Source organism: Lissotriton vulgaris, chromosome 5 (genome assembly GCF_964263255.1).
Source record: "Lissotriton vulgaris chromosome 5, aLisVul1.2, whole genome shotgun sequence".
Lineage (NCBI taxonomy): Eukaryota > Metazoa > Chordata > Amphibia > Caudata > Salamandridae > Lissotriton > Lissotriton vulgaris.
In genome coordinates, this window is record NC_141693.1 from 1823514998 (window position 1) to 1823533123 (window position 18126).

An 18126-nucleotide genomic window follows, 5' to 3' on the forward strand; every position below is an offset into this window, starting at 1 on the left:
CATGGGCGTGGCTAAGGAGCAGCAGCCAAACACGCAGCGTTTATACACAGTCCTTCATTGCTGGAAATGTACTGCAAACATGGAAACCGCACAGGGCTGTGTTACAATCTCAAGTGGGGACTTCCCCGAATTCCACGCAGAGATCCTCCACTCCATTGTTATGGTCGGCACCTTAGAGGCTGGCGGGACATGGGCGTGGCTAAAGAGCAGCAGCCAAACGCGCATCGTTTATACAGAGTCCTTCATTGCTGGAAATGTACTGCAAACATGGAAACCGCACAGGGCTGTGTTACAATCTCAAGTGGGGGCTTCCCCGAATTCTACGCAGAGATCTCACTCCATTCCATTGTAATGTTTTATGTTGTTAGTGTACTCATTGTGTGTTCTGTCATCGGCATTTTGTTTTGTTCAGCTACTTTTTGGTGTATTACTATTTTGTATTGCTCATGCACGAGCACATCCCCAAGCCTTCTGACTGCCCCCTGCCTTGCTGTCTAAGCCTCGCATGACTTCAAAGGCTCCCCCAGCGTGCGCTCGGCCGGCCTCTGGCATTTCTCCTCCCCTAATTATTCACTTCACTTTTCACGGCCGCCAGGCCGTGACTCACTCGCATTTCTCCTCCCACCAGCCCATCGCTGCCTGCCCAGCCTGTGCCGTCTCTCTCTCTACCCCTTAACCCTTCACCCTGCCCCCACCACCTCTCGATATTGCTGCTTGTTCTGGTGCTGTGCTTCGAAACTGTATTGAACGATGGAATCCTACCATTTGTAATTTTTTACAGGCTTCCCTCCCCGCCCCCCGCCTGCACTCCCCAACCAGGCTGCCATTACTTGTGTGCTATCTATACTACTATAATAAAGGAAGAACTTTCAGCCTTTGAGGCGGGTAAACTCGGGAACCACAGCGCCAATCCACACACACGATACACCGTTGGAATCGTCAGGGTGTGCAGATGGCTATAGGCTATATAGATGTAAAAAAAAAACGTTATTTAAAAAATTTGCAGTAAAAAAAAAAGTAGTCCCTCCGAAGTAGCGCCGGCCGCAACGTGCATGTTCACGTCAGGAGCGCGGGGAGGAGCGGCATCAAGGAGCGCGACGAGGAGCGGCGGACATGGCGCGGGGGAGGAGCAGTGACGTGAGGAGCAGCGGACAGGCCAGCGGCGGTGCGAGCAGCGGACAGGCTGGAGGAGCGGCGGCCGAGGTAAGGGAGCGGCGGACATGGTGCGGGTGAGGATCGGTGACGTGAGGAGCAGCGGACAGGCCAGCGGCGGTGCGAGCAGTGGACAGGCGGGAGAAGCGGTGGCTGAGGTAAGGGGACCCATGTCGGGGCATGCGGGGGTCGGGGCATGCGGGGGACGGGCCATGCGGGGGACGGGCCAGGCAGGGGCCCAGGCTGCTGGACAATGTCTGGGCGGGCGGGGGTCGGGGAAGCCTGTTGCTCCTGGACAAGGTCGGGACGGGCTGCTAGTTATTTTAATATAATACAAGTTGTCCGTATGCCTCCCACAGGCTTCCCTCCCACAGGCTCCCCGCCCCCCACCTGCACTCCCCAACCAGGCTGCCATTACTTGCGTGCTATTATTTAAATATAATACAAGTTGTCCGTGTGCCCCACTTTCTCACCCAGCATGTCCTTGTGTCCCACCTCCTCACCAAGCTTGCCCGTGTGAAAGGCATCAGCCTCCCTCCCACAGGCTTCCCCAGCGTGCGCTCGGCCGGCCTCTGCCCGTTCTCCTCCCCTAATTATTCGCTTCACTTTTCACGGCCGCAGGCCGTGACTCACATTTCTACTCCCCCCAGCCCATGTAGACACCTCCTGGCTTGAAGGTACACATCAAAGGCATCAGCCTCCCACAGGCTTCCCTCCCACAGGCTTCCCTTCCCCGCCTCCCGCCTGCACTCCCCAACCAGGCTGCCATTACTTGCGTGCTATTATTGTAATATAATACAAGTTGTCCGTGTGCCCCACTTTCTCACCCAGCATGTCGTGTGTCCCACCTCCTCACCAAGCTTGCCCGTGTGCCCACCTCCTCAAACAGCCTGTCCATTTGCCCTCACTTCTAACCCAGCCTGTCCATGTGCTAAAGCTCCTCATCCAACCTCAGTGCCCCTTTTTTTCCTTGACGTCTTACATAAGACTTTAGCTAAGGCAAGCCTGTCCGTGTGACCCACATTTAAATGTCCACGTGTAACTCCTCACCAAGCCTGTCCGTGTGCCTCACTTTCTCATCCAGCATGTCCGTGTGTCCCACCTCCTCACCCAGCTTGCCCGTGTGTCCACCTTCTCAACCAGCCTGTCCATTTGCCCTCACTTCAAATCCAGCCTGTCTCTGTGCTACAGCTCCTCATCCAACCTCAGTGCCAGCTCCACCTCAGGCTGTCTGTGTACTCTTGCTCCACCCCAGCCTGTCCGTCTACTCTTGCTCCACCTCAGCCTGTCCGTGTACTCCAGCTCCACCTTAGCCTGTCCGTGAACTCCAGCTCCACCCCAGCCTGTCCGTCTACTCCAGCTCCACCCCAGTCTGTCCGTGTACTTCAGCTACACCTTAGCCTGTCCGTGTACTCCAGCTCAACCCCAGCCTGTCCGTTACTCCTGCTACACCTCAACCTGTCCATCTACTCCAGCTCCACCTCAGCCTGTCTGTGTTTCCCAGCTCCACCCCAGCCTGTCCGTGTACTCCAGCTCCACCCCAGCCTGTCCGTGAACTCCAGCTCCACCCCAGCCTGTCCGTGTACTCCAGCTCCACCCCAGTCTGTCCGTGTACTCCAGCTCTACCTTAGCCTGTCCGTGTACTCCAGCTCAACCCCAACCTGTCCGTATACTCCTGCTACACCTCAGCCTGTCCGTCTACTCCAGCTCCACCTCAGCCTGTCTGTGTTTCCCAGCTCCACCTTAGCCTGTCCGTGTACTCCAGCTCCACCTTAGCCTGTCTGTGTACTCCTGCTCCACTTCAGCCTGTCCGTCTACTCCAGCTCCACCTCAGCCTGTCCGTGTACTCCAGCTCCACCACAGCCTGTCCGTGTACTCCAGCTCGAAACCCAGCCTGTCCGTATACTCCTGCTCCACCTCAGCCTGTCTGTCTACTCCAGCTCCACCCCAGACTGTCTGTGTGCTATAGATCCTCATCCAACCTCAGTGCCCTTCTTTTTCCTGACGTCTTAGCTATGACTTTAGCTAAGCCAAGCCTGTCCGTGTGACCCACATTTAAATGTACACGTGTCACTCCTCACCAAGCCTGTCCGTGTGCCTCACTTTCTCACCCAGTATGTCCGTGTGTACCACATCCTCATCCAACTTGCCTGTGTGACCACCTTCTCAACCAGCCTGTCCATTTGCCCTCGCTTCTAATCCAGCCTGTCCGTGTGCTGTCCATGTACTCCAGCTATACCCCAGCCTGTACGTGTACTCCTGCTCCACCCCAGCACCACCACATCACCACCACAGCACCACTCAGCGCAACCACAGCATCACTCAGCGCAAACACAACATCAATAAGTGCAACTACAGCATCACTCAGCGCAACAACAGCATCACTCAGCGCAACCACAGCATCACTCAGCGCAACCACAGCATCACTCAGACCAACCACAGCATCACTCAGCGCAACCACAGCATCACTCAGCGAAACCACAGCATCACTCAGTGCAACCACAGCATCAGTCAGCGCAACCACAGCATCACTCAGCGCAACAACAGCATCACTCAGCGCAACCACAGCATCACTGGTTCAAGTATGTTCTCTCAATGTTTCAAACTTTATTACAAATGTCACAAAAAGATGTTAATATTTCACTTCTGTTCTTGGATTTTCGTCACAATAAAATACATTGAACATAACCTTCACAAAGGTTATTTACAAAAGTTTAAGCTATTGCCATTATAAATTACTATCACTTTTATTTAAGTATTAATTATTTAAAAAAATTAAAAGCCATTGTTGTTTGTAATATCAATACATCTAAGTCACGTAAATACAACACATATTGCATTACGAATGCCAAAGGTGTCACATTTGCGAAAGTTAAAACTATTGGCATTGTAATTGACAAAGCTAATAATTTCGCTACTTTCAAAACCAAAACATAAATAAAATATTTGTCATTTACAATACCAATAGCTCAAACTTTCCTAATGCGAAACCTATTGCATTGCAAATGCTTGTTTAGCTATCTGATTCACTGATAGGGGCCACTTTTATTATGGTCCGACCCTGACTGCAAAACATCTGATTTGAGATTTTCCGTTCTGTTTTAGGATGAAGTCCCCCAGCCTCCTACATGATGGCGGAGGGAGCCCTGGCAGCCCACCCATGGAAGACCTTTGGTGTGTCACGCCCCCCTTGGACCCTTTCACACTGCTCGGTGCCAGTGTCTCAGACTCCTGTGAAAATCCTCGGTCTCGTGACACGAACAGGAATTGGAGGAAGAAGAAAAGGAAGGAACGGTTAGTAGTGAGGCTTTGGTTAATGTCAGTTACTTTGTTACATGTTAACACCCATGTGCCAGTCAGTTCCCCCACACTTCACATAGACCCTGATCCAGGAGATTCAGTATGCACAACACCAACCCACAACCATCCATACAACCTATGATCCATCCATACAACCTACATTCCCCGGAAGACATTCTTGCCTTCATTATCCCCACATCACACTGCCCTCTGCAGAGCATCCACTCCACTTTTCCCCTACCATGGCTCCAGGAGATGCATCAACTCATCACACCGCCCCCTCACCCCAGGGCCTATATGATTTATCAGGCGCACTGTTTCTATTTGCCCATGAATGAACGTTGCGCCGGATTACAATGAATGTGCTGCCTTCATGGCAGCCATGAACTCGGGGCTGTCCTGGGGCCAGTGCATTCAGTGAAATACGGAGCGGCTGCTTTTGCCAGCCACTTCATGTTTCACCGAGCAGGAGCGCCCGCTTGCACTTTAGAGAGGGGACAGTGACTGCACCCGCTTGCAAGTGGGTGCTTTGGGGCGGGCGGTTCCAGGGGACAGCCTATGTATCCACCAGAGGGCTCCCATTAGGGGGCGCCCATGCCAATAATATGGATGCATAGGGATATGGATGCAAAGGCGAAGAGATTTCCTCACTTGCATGAAGCCATGCCACCCATGGAAATGAGGGAATGCCCGCTCGAGATAGCGCTGGCGCTACATGTGCACCAGCGCTATCAGTACTAAGGAAGGGGCTGTACAAGCATCTGCAGCCCCTTCAGTAATACCAAAGTGCCCTGGAAGGCACACAAAGCGGGCGCACACGCCCGTTGTGCCCCCAGGGCACTTGTGTAATATGGCCCCAAAATCACCCGCAAACTGCATTGCTGCCTGCAGACCTTCATCAGGGCCGGCCTTAGGCATGTGCAAGCTGTGCACCTGCACAGGGCCACCAAATCCCAGGGGCCACCACATCAATATATATCCTTAATATAATAATCCTCTGAGGACTATCAAACAGGAAGATTGTTTTTTTTACAACTTTAAAGAACCTCCTAAGAAATCGGTCAAGGCAATCCCTATAGTTGATTTTAATTGGAAGGAAGGTGTTCAAATGATGAAGAACCCAGCTACAGTCTCTTTGGTTTTACCTAGATTAGATAAAAAATATAAAGCACCAGAAAACTAACCGGCATGCTTCATTGGTCATACAAAACCAGATTCTTTAGTAACACAAGCACATCAACAGCGATCGTAGAATCTTTCCACACCCATCTGAACACCACCCGATTGAGAAGGCCGGCATTTTGACAACACAGGGAAATGTTTTTCCACCATGTCAGCAACTACTGTTCGACCTTTCAATTCATTAGCTTTTCTTGGCTGTTATGACAGGCAAATGTGATCAGACAACGGCGCATACATAGATCTCTTGCCGGAAGACATAATAGAAACAGCAAAATAAAATCTTGCAGAAAGGGGAAAGAACTTCCTCAGAAATCATTGACTGTGCGATGAATATCGCGTTTACAGGATTTTGCCAGCTAGCAGGAGCTGCTGTTCCCAAAAGGCAAGTTAAAAATCACATTTTTCAGACCAGATATTCAGAGTAAAAGGTTGGACATGCCATATGATAGGGGAGCATTGTTTGGCAATTATGTGGCTGATGCCTTACAGACGATTAAAGCAGACACGAATACTGCAAAATATGTAGGTAGTTTGCAGATGAGCAATATACCTTTTCGAGGAGGAAGAGGGTTACTTTTAATAAAGAGGAGGATCTCAATCTTATACATATCAGCCATTTCAACAGCAGTTCCATCCTTCATATCCTCAACAACATTTTAGACAACCACCAACAGCAGTTTATTACAAAACAAGCTCTGAGCAAGAAACAAACTTCTCAAAGAAGGGACAACTGGTCGAAAACAGTGACAAATTGATGGTGTCAGTTACACCCTCTCTGTCCCACCAACCAATTGGGGCCAGAATATCAAATTATTTACATCAGTTTAATCTGATAACAGCAGACAGGGGGGTTTTGGATCTTTTCATACCTTGGAGTTCACTGAAAGACCACGAAATACTCCTCTGAAGGAAGCGCCCCTGCCTCATCAACATCTGCTCCAATGGAAAATAATCACCATGCTTAGCAAACAATCAATAGAAAGTGTACCTCACTCCCAGAAAGGAATGGGTTTCTATTCTGACTCCTCTTAATAATAAAGCAAATAGGAGAATGGCGACCCATTTTGGATCTGCGGAAGCTAAACAAATATCTATGAGAACAATACTTTCGCATGGTTACTCTTCAAGACATCTTGCATCTTCTCAATCAGTGGGATTGTATGTCAACTTTGGACGTACAGGATGCCTACTTTCCTATCCCAATTCACCCAAAACATTGCAAGTTCTTGGGATTCAGAGTGGATTGCACTCATTACCTTTTCAAGGTTCTCCCATTTGGGCTGAAATCAGCTCCCTATATTTTTCCAAAACGTTTAGCTCTGGTAGCAGCTCATTCAAGAGAAATAGGTTTTCAGGAATTCCCAAACATTGATGATTGAATGATAAAAGCACTAACTTCTCGTCCAGCAATGAAAGCAACAAGAGCCTGTCTGACACTGTTCAACAACCTAGGTCTTACCATCAGTCAGCAGAAATTGTTGATCAATTCTTCAATGAAAATAACGTTCATGTGAGCAGTTCTGGATACAATTCAAGACAAAGCATTCTTATCACTAGAAAGGCGAATAACACTCAAACTCTTGGTGCAGAGATTACTGAAAAGAAAGTCTCTGTCAGCTAGTCTATTCATGTCCTGTTCTGGGTATAATGTCTTTGTCATTTTTCTAATGCTGGTTTGCCACCTCAGAATGCGACCTTTACAGAAGAGTTAGACCAGCAATGGCTTCAGACTTAAGGGTAATTCGGCAACTTAATCCAAATCACTCCAAAGATGACCGCGTTTTTACTTTGGTGGCCGAACGATGGCAATCTGCCAACAGGATTAACTTTCCTAATACAGATACCCAAATTTGTTACTACCGAAGATGCTTCCTTAGAGAACTGGAGCGCTCACCTACAGGTTTTAAGAATAAGTGAAAAATGGACTCTGCGTCAAACAAAGCTGATTTTAAATTTGTTAGATCTCAAAGCCATAGCATTGAGTCTGCAATGATTCATACCCAGGATAAGAGTCTTCTCTATTGATTGGCACAGACAACACCACCAGTATGCATTATATATACAAGTAAAGTGGCACAAGATGTCAAGCTCTATTGCAAGAAGCGCAAGAAAATTGGGATTGGGCTCTACAGCAACAAATAACACTCGGGGCTGAGCATGTTCTGGGGACAAGCAATGTTTTGGCTGATACATTGAGCAGAACCAGGAACAGCTGTCAAGAATGGGAGCTTAACCAGGAAATTCTAGAAATAATTTTTTGTAATGGGGCAGGCCAAATCTAGATCTGTTTGCGATGCAGGAAAATAAAAAATGCTGGTTTTATGAAAGTTGGCACCTACAGCAGATGTCATGGGGAATGCGTTTTCAATCATATGGTCAGGGATCTTTGCTTATGCTTTCCCAATCCTTTACTTCCAAGACTTCTCAGCAAAATGAAGAGATAACCGTGACTAATAATTCTGATTACCCCAAGATCTCCAAGACATCTTTGGTTCACTGAACTACTACTCCTATTGGAAAAGACTCCCATTCAGCTGAAACCTCTACCTACATTACTGATAGTGAACCACAACCAAGTACGCCGTCTGGCCCGAACATACTTGCATTAGTCGACCTGGCTCCTGAATACAATGAGATTGTCAGCCTGAACACTCCACGAGACTGTAGAGAAATTATTGCGTAAGCCAGAGTTGATACTACCAATAGTACATGTAAGCTGAAATGGAAACGTTTCGGTTTATGGTCCCAAAACTTGAAAATTCACCCTATATCAGCACCACCGAAACAGATTCTACCCTATCTGTTACTTTTAGCAAAATCATGTTTGGTCCGTGCTTCAATTAAAGTGGAGTTAGCAGCAATTTCAAGATTTAGAAGGTCAACTGGTTCACCATCCCTATTGTCTAGTAGGGTGATCAAACAATTTCTTAAAGGCCTTTTCAGAGTCTTTCCTCCAATAAAAAAACCTCCTCCATTTTGGCATCTTAATACAGTGCTTGCGCAACTGACGATGGCTCAATCCGAACTCATTCACAAAACTGATATGTCATTTTTATTATGGAAAATGGCCCTTTTATTGGCTCTGAGATCTGCAAGAGGAGCCTTTTATGCATTTCAAGGATAATAGTGTCCAATCCCAAATTTATTCCTAAAGTCCAGTGAATTTTCATTTAAATAAACACTTATCCTTAAGACATTTTTTCCGAATCCTCAAAATGCAGCCGAAAGATCATTACATAGTTTGGATGTTAAAAGATGCCTGATATCCTATTTGCTCCAGACAGAACAATTTTTGAATACTGACCAGTTGCTGATAGCATATGGAAATCATCACAAGGCCCAGCATAGCTCGATGTATTTCAGCTACTATTCAGCTTTATCATAATAAGGCTGGACGACCGTTAATGGACAAAGTAAAAGCGCACTCCACCTGAGCTGTTTCTACGACGACCACTCTATTTGCTGATGTGTCTCTCAAGGAAATATGTTGAGCGTCAACGTGGAAGAACAGGCACACGTCATCAGAGCAGAGTTATTTGGCTATGGAACAAGCAGTGAGCCTTTTCTTATTCTTTTACCCCTCCATTCACTATTGTGTCATTGTACTTATGATAGTGCATGTGTTCTAACTGCTTGCTATTCTGATTCAAGCATGTGAATCCAATACTGGAGAAGAAAATATCTTCCTTAACGGTAACTGTAGTTCTTCAGTATTGGCATCTTTCAAAGATTCACATCCGACCCACAACCCTCCCCGTAAAGGCCCCCTTATTCTTATGGGATTATCTTTCCCACTAGAGCTTGAAAATCTGATGGAGGGAGTGAAGCCTCTGTGAGCAATGTTCTAGAGGGAGATATTGGCTGAAGTTTGGTTCTTAATAAACGATGTGGATAAGTTACTAAAGTGAATGTCTCCTAGTCATTATAGCCTAAGTGTATTATATTTAGGGGTGGGCGGAATTTGCGGTGTTGCCCTACACAAATTATCGAGAAATTGCTCTAAATCTCAGCTAGCATGCGGAGCTTTCGCAAAAACGCAGAGATTGCTTTTCCCGCCCGTTCGTGATGTGTTTTTGCGTGCTCGCAGGGAAATATACCTCTAACATGCTCATGCGGTCGCTAATGGGCGCAGCCATCTTGCTCAGGATGCTTATTTCCTATTCCGGGTCGAATGACGTTTTCGCAATCGCAAACTCTTGCGGGATAGCGCGACCGGCTACCAACAATCGAACACTTCGTGGTGCAGACGAACGGATAGGAAAACTCGTCGACGAACGCAGGGACCCGGTAAGTTGCTACAGGGCATGCGAGAATGCATTTTTAAAGCACGAACAAGAAAAACCTTCCACTACGCAGCGGATCCCGGAACTTTTGACATCTCTGCGTTCTCCGTGGAACGCGAAAATGCCCAAACTTCGCAACTTCCGCGAGCGGAACGGAATTTTGCGCCCACTGCTTTACAAAACTATACCGTGGACTCCCACATCAAGGAATGATTCAAGCACATGAATCTAGGAAAGATACCAATACTGGAGAACTACAGTTGCAGGTAAGTAACTAATTTATTTTTCACATAGAATTATCGAATGTAAAAGTCGCTGTGCTTGGATTCTGAGGTGAAATTCCTAAGTATGTGGTTGAAAGAGGCTGAGAGATGTATAGATATATTATTAGCTTTGCCATTGTATTCCATTAAGAAGAAGCAGTAGATATGCAGCTTTACGACCTCCAATGTTGAGATGGGCAAAATTCCGCGCTGCAAGTTTATTCCATAAGAGGGCTTGTTTTTAATTTTTTTTTTAAATAAATGTGCAACCTTTATCTGCTAGATCCCGTCACTGGATTGCCTTGCCTCCTGATATCTGTTCCTACATAACAAAACAAGTGTGGGGCAAAGTTGTGAATATATCTAGAGTGCACTTCTCATCCATGAAAGTATCCAGGAACTAGCTAATAAGGCGGCTGAGTCTACCATCTAGGTAAAGAGCTGTGTCTTCAGTTTTTTTGCGAAACTCAAGGACCGATAGGCAGTGTATGGGGGTGGTGGTTCCAGGTCTTTAGTGCGAGATACGATAAGGCTTGGCCACTGGATCTGACTCTGTGGATGCAGAGTATAGGAGCGAGCAGGAGGATGGTCGAACATAGGTTTCTGGTTGGGGTCATGGATATTGATGCAGCAGTTGGAGAAACAGGGACCTATATTCTTCAAGGCTTTACACTGTGGGTGAGGAGTTTGAAGGATGGGCCTTTGTGGACGATTAGCCAGTGGAGCTCTTTGAGGTGTGAGGTGATGTGTGTTGGGGAGATCATTCAAAAAAGGGGGAGGTAGAGTTAAAATTAGGAACAGAAGCACTTTTCATCCAAACCAGACACATAATAATCATAGAAAGCCCCTCTGTTTTATGAAGGGTGTTTTTCTTTCCACTTAGATGTTTCTACAGGAAAACTATGTGTTTTCTTTAAATGACCCTCACTCACCAGGGTTGCCTCTTGGTGGCATGGTTAATCATTGGGTTCTTCCTGTCCTGCTACGGAACGGGCATGCCATGACCTACGGAGACGTGGGAGCACTTATAGTTGGTACTGTGTGTTGATGAAGTGTTAAGGTCTGAGTGGAGGGAAAAAAAGGGAATTAAAAATACCTGGCTAATAGGACAATTTTCTTTACTATTACCCCTATCCAGTATGGTTAAAATAAGGAAAATTGGGAACTTTAAGGATATAATGTGCCTAGGTTCCACTGGTCGACATTTTCTAGCCCTAGCTATTCTTCAGGACCAAAGATGCAAGGGTTCCCTGGTACCACTCTTAATTTTAGTACATATAATAATGAATATATACAGCACACATTGGTGCCATAATCTTGATAGATATCAACTGAGTAGTTGCCTCTTAATTGCAACATGAGACCATACGGGGGAAGGGACACCTGTAGTTACACTTAGCCTGAGTATGTGTTTGTCTGCTGTGTTTTTGTATTACCTGAAGTCTTCTGTCAGTTTGGCAGTGATGCTGACATAGAGTAAGTTGCATAGTCCAGTTTGCTGGTGATGATGACCTGGGTCACAGTTCTGCATGTGTTGATTGGGAGCCTTTTGAAGATTCATTTTTTAGGCTCTTTAGGTTGTAGAAAGCAAGATGAAGAGACCGCATTGACTTGGCTAGTCATTGATAGTTGGATATCCACCACTAGGCCCAGGCTCTTGGCTTCATTGGCCGGACAGGGTGTTAGTCGAGAATTGCTAGTATCAGGTAGAATTCCATAGGGAAGTGTTCTTGCCCCAGAGTTTTATTACTGATTTGTCTGTGTTGAGTTTCACACTGTTGTTCTTCATCCAGCTGGTGATTTCGGACATGTACAAGGTGAAGTTGGTCCAGGTTTTGGATGTTTCGATGGAGGGAGAAAAGATGAGTTGAGTGTCATCGGCACTGGAGATGATGGTGATTCAGTGGGATCAGGTACTGTTGATGAACTGTGCCATGTAGACGAAGAACAGTGTGGGGTTGCGAGATAATCCTTCAGGTACTCCACAGATGAGGTTGGTGGTGGCTGGGGTGTAATGAGCCAGGCTGACTAACTGGATGCATAAAGTGAGCTAGGAGCAGATTCAGTAGTTTTGTGTTGGCTTTGAATGAGAATGTTATGTTATAACAATTTATATAGTGCACTAATACCCTTGGGCGTCTAGGCGCTTTTGGTCCAATGCTGTAAGAGGGAGACTAGGTTTTAAAAAGCCAGGTTTTCAAGTGATTCCTAAATTCAAGAAGGGATGACATCTTCCTGAGAGAAAGTGAAAGAGAGTTCCATATCCTGATGGTGCTATGTCTGAAACTCCTTCCCCCCAGTTCGTCTTTTTGACTCTGGACATGGGCATTTGGAAAGCGTTAGCCGACCGTAATGATCTGCTAGGAGAGTGCCAGCTAAAGGCGTGCCAAAGAAATTGAGGGCCTACATTGTAAAGTGCCTTGTGTGCAATACAAAGTGCCTTGAATTTCACGAGCTGGGTGACTGGGAGCCAATGTAACTCTTGAATCCCAGCCCTAATGGACTGGTGTTTGGGGATTTCCAGCACTAATCTGGCAGCAGCATTTTGTACCGATTGTAGTATTCTAAGTTGATTGTATTGCAAGGTAATATATAAGGAATTACAATAATTCAATTCTGATAAAACCAAGGAAGTAAAAACTGTTTTTCTGGTCTTTTTAGGGATAAATGGAAGAATTTTACGCATGGTTTTGATGGTGAAAAATTCAGAGGACACCCCTTTTGAAATCTGGGATTTAAAATTAAGCGTTTCATCTATAATGACCCCCAAGTTCTTGGCCTATTCTACCGGTGTAGGAGGGGGGCCCAGAGTACTGGGCCACCAAACTGGTGACAATAGGGGAAAAAGCTTTCCAAAAAGCACCACCTCGGTTTTACTTGAATTTAACTTCAGGCAATGCCTACTCATCCTTTTGCTTAGGGAGACCATGCTATCATGAAGTTTGATGGAGTAGTTAACATCCTTGTCTCTTGTTGATATAACCAATTGGGTGTCATCATCATACAAGGTTGGGATTAGATAAAAACCTCTGATCAGAGGTGCTAGGTCAGACACATAAATATAAAAAAACATCTGGCTCAATGAGGAGCCCTGTGGTACCCCACATGGCAGGATAAAAGGTGCAGATTTAAAATCGCCTAATTAAACTGTCTGAGTTCTATCTCCTAAAAACGAGGTTAAAAGCGAGAGGGCCTTTCACCCTCAACCTATGGCCTTTAGGCGTTCAATCAATAAGATATGGTCCACAGTATCAAACACCGCGAACAGGTCGAGGAGGATAAGAGCCGCCGACCCTCCGCCATCTAATGTGGTGCGAATTTCGTCCGTTGTCTTTATCAGAGCTGTCTCAGTACTGTGAAATGACCTAAAGCCAAACTGACTGTGGTCTAAAATATGGTTTTCTTGAATGTAGGTAGAAAGTTCTACATTTACAATTTTTTCCAAAATGTTTGTGGGAACCGGAAGCCTCGCAATGGGTCAATAGTTTGGCGGATCCGTTATATCTAAGTTCGTTTTTTTTAATAACGGTAAGATGCAGGCCTGTTTCCATAGTATTGGAAATATTCCTTGCAGGAGCATCTGATTGTAAATGCCCGAAAGCTGAGGACTAATGATATGGCTAATATCATGTAAGATCCTCCGAGGACAAGGATCATCCGAGGAGTCCGATTTAGTCCTTAACAGAAGGGTATCAATTTGCACTGTGGATGTAGGGGTAAAATTTAAGAGAGGCATTATCATCTTATGAGTTTGGAGACCGTGTTGAAGGCAGCTGATAGGTTGAGTAGGATGAGAGCTGTGAAATCTCTTTTGTCCATGAACAGTCAGATGTTTTTCTGTGGCGGCAATGAGGGAGGTTGTGGTGCTGTGGTTGAACCTGAATCCAAATTAGATTGGGTCGAGGAGGTGGTTATTATTCAATTGGTTGGCCAGTCATTTGTTGATGACTTTCTCCAGGACTTTGGCTGCATAGAGTAGCAAGGAAATCAGTTAGAAGGTAGCCAGTTTTTTGATTCTGCTGGGGTTTCCTTCAAAACGGGAAGTATGGGGGCAAGTTTCCAAGCATCAGGGAAGGTGGCGATTTTGATAGAGTTGTTGAATGCCGGGATCAAAGCTGTGCAGATGGAGTCCAGTCCTTTGGTGAAGATGAAATGTGGGTAGGGATCCTACAGAGCACTTGAGTGATAAGACCCCATGGTTGTGGTGGTTTATGCTGTGGTGATGATGGACCAAGAGGCCATGACGGTGTACGGGGCGTGGTAGGGTTTGTCTCTTCGGGCAAGAGGAGTGCGATGGTGGATTTGTCTGGCTGCAGGTTAAAATTGTTGTAGATGTTAATGATCTGATAGTTGAAATAGTGGGAAAGGTGGGTACAGAGGTCCTGAGATGGTGTGATGGCGATGGAGCTGATGGGGGGTGAAGTGAAATACTTTACAATAGTGAAGATTTATTTGGCGTTGTTTCTGCTGTTCTCAATGCGTTCAGTCAATGCTGACCACTAGGTCAATCGATTTGCTAGTTGTAGAACCTAAGGTCTAGCTTGTAGGTGCATTAGTCAGGTTTCGTTCTGGGTAAGTCTCCATCTGCGTTCGAGCTACTTGCAGTGTCATTTGGTGAGTCAAAGTATCTCTGTGTACCAGCTCGACTGCATCCTGGTGGAGCTGGCCATTTGGGGCAGGCTATGATGTTACCACACGGAAAGATCCTAGAGTTAAAAGTTGTTGATGTATCGTGAGAGGTTGTTGTGTTGGTCTTTAGACTGGTTTGACAACTTCAAAACCGTCTAAAGAGCCATCTCCTGAAATTTGATCGGAAGTATACATACAGATGTAAACCACATCCAAAATGTAATCATTCTCCCCTGCTGAATTCATCTCTTACAAATCTCCATTTTTGTCAAAATGCTTCATTTGACTTCTTCGATTTGTTTTTACTAATGTTACTATGATCATGCTGTGTATTGCTTCTGACTCTATGTATAGCAAATCTCTTCGAAATGTCACTGTGCAAATACATATAATAAATGCATTTTATTGTATTTTAGCTTTTCTGTAGTGCTTTCCTCCTGTTTGCTAATGCCCCAGAGCACCTTCTGGTTGGTTGAGTAAATAGCTACCCTGTTCGTTATGCATGGTCGTCGAAGTGTGGTGGTAGAGAAAGCTTGCATTCTCATGCATGAAGCCTGTAGAATGTACTCCAGACCTGGCCAGCGGCATGAAACCGTGGAAAGGAAAAAGAGTGAGCGCTTCACAAGCTGCGCTTACAAACCAGATGACCTGTTGTCCCGGTAGAAGACAACCTTTGCAAAGAAAATATTCCGTTATTACATCTCTGCACTGCTCCATGGTGATAGTCATACACTCTTAGACGGCTTGATGCATGCCCTCGTTCCGCCATGTAATTCACATCGGTGCTGATTCAAGGGTGCAGGCTATTTACCCTACACGGGAAGGAAAGGGCAAGTAGGTGGGGAAAAGTATAAAAGGTCCTTAAAAGACGGAAAAATTGAGGCAGAATTAGATGTTTACTAAAAATTAGGACTGCAGTTTCATTTTCTTCTTTTTTATTTATTTAAAGTGATAAAATCGAAACTTTGTTTAATACTCATCTTCTGGGCCATAACGTGCGGACAGGTGCAAATACATAGACTGAGTTCAAACAAGATCTTCCAATCTCGTGTTTCCACCAATTTGGTCCGCCCCTCCACACCATATTAAAAGCTAAAAGAATTGAGATTTGGGTAGTTATATCCTATTTAGAAATCAACTTAATTGTTCACTATTGTGCTTCATGAACAACAACAATGTTGATGTATAAAATTCTTGAATGAACTAAATTACTCTGGAAAGATTTGGTTCCATTTTTTTTTTAATTCACTGTGCTATTTTTCAGGGCCAAACCAGGTGCAAATCAGTCTTGGCCACACCCTAAATAACCAAAGACACACAAATGATGGACAGAATAGGGAACAAATCCAACATTCACCCCGTCAAGAGTTGTGGGTTAAATCCATCATTCTTTTTGCTCAGCAGGCCACCTCAGTTCAGACCCAGCCATATGCAAATCAGTCTTGACTCTGCTCTTCATGGGATCAGTCCAGCCCGAACTGCCAAGGCAGGTCCTCCCTGGACCAGAAATCAGCATCCTAGGACCGGTTTTGGGGTATCACCCCTCATCAGCCAGGCTAGCTGAATCCAGTGGCACAGTGAGCCCCGGGCCCACGTCTGGGAACACCCGGCGCCCTTTGGACGAGAAACCAAAAGACACGCAAATAATGGACGGAATGTGGAAACAATTAAACATTCGCCCAGAGTCAAGAGATCTGGTCAAAGGATGCTTGGTTCCAGTCCAGGGTGAACATGGCCTGGCAGTTCGTGCTGCACTGTTGCCATGGGGAGCAGGGCCAAGACTGATTTGCATATTGCTGCGTTTAAGCTGGAACGGCCTGGGGAGCAAAGAGACTATGCATTTAGGTCCAGATCTCTGTACTGGGGTGAATTTTTGACATTGTTCAACATTCTGCCCATCAATTATTCCTTTTGCATTTGTCACCCCGAGTGAGACGGGTATACCCAAACGTGGGTCCCGTGCTCTCCATGCCATAGTCAAGCTAGCTTGGCTGATGAGGGTTGATACCCAAAAACCTGTCCCAGGATGCTTGTTATGAGTCCAGGGAGGACCTGCCCGGGCACTTCCGGCTGGAGTGTTCCCATGGGGAGCAGGGCAAAAACGGATTCACATATGGTTGGATTTAAATTGGAATGGCTTGGGGAGTGTAATAACAATGAATTTAGGACCAGATCTCTGAACTGGGGTGAATGTTTCATGTCCATCAGTTGTTCTTTTTGCATTTGACACACAAAATGGCCAGCAGGGCCAAATTGTAAGGTACACCCCCTGACTCCACCTATGCCAAGGTATGTATGGCTAAAGTTCTTGCCGGCCTTGGTCAGCAGACTCAAAGCTTCCGGGGCCATTATAATTTTGTTAATAATAAGCAATAGCAGGTATGCTTAAAAATCTATAAATAAACATTGCTGCTTGAGCTCTAGGCCCTGAAAAGGTGTGGGGCCTAGGGAATAATAAACCCTGCCCCCTCCTATTAACGGTCCTACCCCAACCTCAATCATCAAGGCCAACAATGCTGGAAATGCTGTGGGTTTATCCTGTTAACAAGGGGCGTGGCATATCAGTGTGTCCATAACACAGTGCGAAAATCAGAATGAACTGCTGTTTAGATGATTGCAAGCATTTCATCCATCACGTTATTAGGTCTCGCCTACAAAGCACATGCGCTGTGCTGCGAGGCGTATTCTTTACAATTCAATGGGCTTACAACCCACTCACAGCATACCAATATTTGTTTCTGTTGTTACTCTCATTTGCAATCTTTCAATTGCTTAGCACCCTTAGGCTTCCCTTCCTTTGTTGAGTTAGCTCTTTCCCAGAGCATGGACCAAGTGCATGAGCTTTCACCCTATCTGCTGTCTTTATTGAAGCTCTAGTTACTTTCACACACAACTATACTACTCTCCGCCACTCTGATCCACTCTAAGTCAATCTAGCCCACCCCACTCTACGTCACTCTACTGTACACCAATCCACTCAGCTCTGCACCACTACACTCTTCTCTATGCCTCTATACTCTTTGTCACTCCACTGTGCTCTATGCCACTCCACTGTGCTCTATACTACTCCACTGTGCTCTATGCCAGCCCACTGTATTCTGTGGCACTCCACTGTAGTCTACGCCCACCACTCTATGCCACTCTGCTCTACAACACTTTAGTTTACGCCACTATACTTTACACTACTCTACTCTACCCCATTCAATCTTACTCTAAGCCACTCCATTCGATTTTACGCCCTTCTATTGCACACAAAGCTGCTCTTTGCCACTCCTCTGCACGCCACTCTACTTGACACAACTCTATGCCATGCCACT